This window comes from Phyllobates terribilis, unplaced genomic scaffold, assembly GCF_046119375.1.
Source record: "Phyllobates terribilis strain yellow unplaced genomic scaffold, ASM4611937v1 Scaffold_11__3_contigs__length_659146591, whole genome shotgun sequence".
Lineage (NCBI taxonomy): Eukaryota > Metazoa > Chordata > Amphibia > Anura > Dendrobatidae > Phyllobates > Phyllobates terribilis.
The window spans coordinates 548,726,674-548,731,639 of record NW_027362771.1 but is presented as its reverse complement, the minus strand read 5'-3'; the positions used below and the strand labels follow the sequence as shown (position 1 = coordinate 548,731,639).

Genomic DNA, 4,966 nt, shown 5'->3' with positions numbered 1-4,966 from the left:
GGGAAAATAAAAAGATAAAATTACACAGGACATAAACGGTCAAAACAATCTACAAACAACGAGGTGCATTCCATCATGAATCATTTATTATCTAAGGTGATAGCTGCTACACCAGTGAGAGGTAAAACCACTGGGACTTCCACTGATTGTCAAAACAAGAGCCCCCTGTTCCCTGCAGACCACTACAAGGATGACTGCCCGGTACTCGGCTGTCTCCATCAATCCATAGATATTTAATAGAATGGTACAGAATAGCTAAGTTGCTACTCCATTCACACTTCTCCGCAGTGTGGGGGAACAGGGGGTCTTTAATATTCTGATCAATGGAGATCCCAACTATCAGACACTTACCACCTATCACCACCTATCCTTTAAATGTCTATTGTGGGAATATCCCTTTAATCTCTAGGATCCTTCTGGCCAAGATGACTGTGGCTAAGCTCTTGGCAGAAACTCTAAATTTAGAAGTCACTTTTTATCTTAGAAGATATATAAAAATAGACTCTTTGGGACAAAGGGTGAAAAAATAGGTATCGTGCCTACTACGTGGCCCGTGACGGCAAGTGGGCCCAGGACACTGGGTAGTAAGAAGAAGAAATGTCCTACTTTTGTGGGCAGCTGGCCGGCCGGCACCATGGAGAAGGGCCCGTCACTGACGAGAAGATGGGGGAAGATGTTTTGTCAGAGCAGACATCCAGCACAATGAAGAAGGGCCAGATGATGACCCATGCAGGAAGGGATTGCTTTCTTTCAATGTAGCCGGGGAAGCGTGGGGTTTCAGACAGAGTGGGTGGCCAGCACAATATTATTATTATTATTATGGCGCTTTACATGTGAAAGGGGTATACAAAGCACAAGCAATTACAATAATTTTGAACAATACAAGTCAGCGACTGGTACAGGAGGAGAGAGGACCCTGCCCGCGAGGGTTCACAATCTACAAGGGAACAAGGGATGGGTGAGGATACAGTAGGTGAGGGTAGAGCTGGTCATGCAGCAGTATGGTGGAGCGGTGGTTACTGTAGGTTGTAGGCTTGTCGGAAGAGGTGGGTCTTTAGGTTCTATTTTGAAGATATCCATGGTAGGCGAGAGTCTGATGTGTTGGGGTAGAGAGTTCCAGAGAAGGGGGGAAGCACGGGAGAAATCTTGTATGCGATTGTAGGAAGAGGGGATTAGAGGAGAGTAGAGAAGGAGATCTTGTGAGGATCGGAGGCTGCGTGCGGGTATGTAATGGGAGACTAGGTCACAGATGTATGGAGGAGATAGGTTGTGGATGGCTTTGTATGCCATGGTTAGGGTTTCAAACTGGAGTCTCTGGGTAATGGGGAGCCAGTGAAGGGATTGACGGAGAGGCTGGGGAATAGCGGGGGGACAGGTGGATTAGTCGGACAGCAGAGTTTAGGATGAATTGGAGGGGTGCGAGAGTGTTAGAGGGGAGGCCACAGAGCAGGAGGTTGCAGTAGTCGAGGCGGGAGATGATGAGGGCGTGCACTAGTGTTTTTGCAGATTCATGGTTGAGGAATGTGCGGATCCGGGAGATATTTTTGAGATGGAGTCGACAAGAAGTAGAAAGGGCTTGGATATGTGGTTTGAAGGAGAAATTAAAGTCCAGGGTTACCCCGAGGCAGTGAGCTTGTGGGACTGGGGAGAGTGAGCAGTCATTGACTATGAAGGATAGGTCAGATTGGGGGGGTTGAGTGAGGCGGCGGAAAGATGATGAATTCTGTTTTATCCATGTTAAGTTTTAGGAATCTAGCAGAGAAGAAAGATGAAAAAGCAGACAGACATTGTGGGATTCTAGTTAGTAAGGAGGAGATATTGGGACCAGAGAGGTAGATCTGTGTGTCGTCAGCATAGAGGTGATACTGAAAGCCTTTGAACTCTATGAGCTGTCCGAGGCCAAAGGTGTAGATAGAGAAGAGCAGGGGTCCTAGGACTGAACCTTGGGGGACACCGACAGACAGGGGGCGAGATGAGGAGGTGGTGTGTGAGTGTGAGACACTGAATGTCCGGTCTGTTAGATATGAAGAGATCCAAGATTATTATTATTTATTATTATAGCGCCATTTATTCCATGGCGCTTTACATGTGAAAAAGGGGTATACATACAAGAACAATTACAATAATCTTGAACACAATGTGACAGCGACAGGTACAGGAGGAGCGAGGTCCCTGCCCACGAGGGCTCACAGTCTACAAGGGATGGGTGAGGATACAGTAGGTGAGGGTAGAGCTGGTCGTGCAGCGGTGTGGTGGATCAGTGGTTACTGCAGGTTGTAGGCTTGTCGGAAGAGGTGGGTCTTCAGGCTCCTTTTGAAAGTTTCCACGGTCAGCGAGTCTGACGTGTTGGAGTAGAGAGTTCCAGAGTAGGGGGGGGAAGCACGGGAGAAATCTTGTATGCGATTGTGGGAGGAGGAGATAAGAGGAGAGTAGAGAAGGAGATCTTGTGAGGATCGGAGGTTGCATGCGGGTATGTAACGGGAGACTAGGTCAGAGATACAGTTATATGAAAAAGTTTGGGCACCCCTATTAATCTTAACCTTAATGTTTTATAAAAATTGGTGTTTTTGCAACAGCTATTTCAGTTTGATGTATGTAATAACTGTTGGACACCGTAATGTTTCTGCCTTGAAATGAGGTTTACTGTACTAACAGAAAATGTGCAATCTGCATTCAAACAAAATTTGACAGGTGCATAAGTATGGGCACCTCACTAGAAAAGTGACATTAATATTTAGTAGATCCTCCTTTTGCAAAAATAACAGCCTCTATTCGCTTCCTGTAGCTTTTAATGAGTTCCTGGATCCTGGATGAAGGTATTTTTGACCATTCCTCTTTACAAAACAATTCCAGTTCAGTAAAGTTTGATGGTCGCCGAGCATGGACAGCCCTCTTCAAATGATCCCACAGATGTTCAATGATATTCAGGTCTGGGGACTGGGATGGCCATTCCAGAACATTGTAATTGTTCCTCTGCATGAATGCCTGAGTAGATTTGGAGCGGTGTTTTGGATCATTGTCTTGCTGAAAGATCCATCCCCTGCGTAACTTCAACTTTCTGATGTTTTTCTTGGCCTGCCACTTCTGGCCTTAACAAGAACTGTCCCTGTGTTATTCCATTTCCTTACTATGTTCCTCACAGTGGAAACTGACAGGTTAAATCGCTGAGACAGCTTTTTGTATCCTTCCCCTGAACAACTATGTTGAATAATCTTTGTTTTCAGATCATTTGACAGTTGTTTTGAGGAGCCCATGATGCCACTCTTCAGAGGAGATTCAAACAGGAGAACAACTTGCAAGTGGCCACTTTAAGTAGCTTTTCTCATGATTGCATACACCTGGCTCTGAAGTTCAAAGCTCAATGAGGTTACAAAACCAAAAAAAGTGCTTTAGTAAGTCAGTAAAAAGTAGGTAGGAGTATTTAAAACAAGAAAATGATAAGGGTGCCCATACTTATGCACCTGTCAAATTTTGTTTGAATGCAGATTGCACATTTTCTGTTAGTACAATAAACCTCATTTCAAGGCAGAAACATTACTGTGTCCAACAGTTATTACATATATCAAACAAATAGCTGTTGCAAAAACACCAATTTTAAGAAAACATTAAGCTTAAGATTAATAGGGGTGCCCAAACTTTTTCATATAACTGTATATGGAGGACATAGGTTGTGAATGGCTTTGTATGTCATGGTTAGGGTTTTGAACTGGAGTCTCTGAGCAATGGGGAGCCAGTGAAGAGATTAACAGAGAGGAGAGGCCAGGGAATAGCGGGGGGACAAGTGGATTAGTCGGGCAGCAGAGTTTAGGATGGATTGGAGGGGTGCAAGAGTGTTGGAAGGGAGGCCACAGAGCAGGAGGTTGCAGTAGTCAAGGCGGGAGATGATGAGGGCATGCACTAGTGTTTTTGCAGATTCATGGTTGAGGAATGTGCGGATCCGGGAGATATTTTTGAGATGGAGTCGGCAGTAAGTGGAAAGGGCTTGGATATGTGGTTTGAAGGAGAGCTCAGAGTCCAGGGTTACCCTAAGGCAGCGAGCTTGATGGACTGGGGAGAGTGGACAGCCATTGACGTTGATAGATAGGTCAGTTGGGGGGGGGGGTGAATGAGATGGCGGAAAGATGATGAATTCTGTTTTGTCCATGTTAAGTTTTAGAAATCGAGCAGAGAAGAAGGATGAAATAGCAGACAGACATTGTGGGATTTTGGTTAGTAAGGAGGTGATATCGGGTCCAGAGAGGTACAGTAGATCTGTGTGTCATCAGCATAGATGTGATAATGAAAACCATGAGACTATGAGCTGTCCCAGGCCTAAGGTGTAGATGGAGAAGAGCAGGGGTCCTAGAACTGAGCCTTGGGGGACACCGACAGATAGGGGGCAAGATGAGGAGGTGGTATGTGAGTGGGAGACACTGAAGATAGGGCTAAGTCTGTGATGCCGAGAGAGGAGAGAGTCTGTAGTAACAGGGAATGGTCCACTGTGTCAAAGGCAGATGATATATCTAGGTGGAGGAGGACAGAGTAGTGTCGCTTGGACTTGGCAGTTAGTAGGTAGTTGGTGACTTTAGTCAGGGCAGTTTCAGTGGAGTGATGCGGTTGGAAGCCAGATTTTAAGTGATCAAAAAGGGAGCAGGAGGAGAGGTGGGTGGACAGTTCAAGGTGGACGTGTTGTTCCAATAGTTTTGAGGCATAGGGTGATATGGGGCGATAGCTAGTCAGAGAGGATGGGTCAAGGGAGGGCTTTTTGAGGATTGGTGTGATCGAGGAATGTTTGAAGCATGAGGGGGAAACACCAGTTGTTAGTGACAGGTTGAAAAGGTGGGTTACAGTTGGGATGAAAATTGTGGTGAGGTTAGGGATGAGGTGGGACAGAATTTGGTCAGTAGAGAAGGCCACCTTCTTTGACATACTAGGGTGTAGTGTTGAGTGAGAGGGCCCCATTGAGAAGATTGATATGGGGCATAGC

General features: G+C 45.8%; 1 long non-coding RNA gene across 1 annotated transcript in view; it reads left to right on the top strand.

Moving 5' to 3' along the window:
* The window catches only part of LOC141166866 (uncharacterized), a 100,411-nt gene that overhangs the window by 68,130 nt on the left and 27,315 nt on the right, over window positions 1-4,966 (top strand). The gene's annotated exons all lie outside the window — the stretch shown is intronic.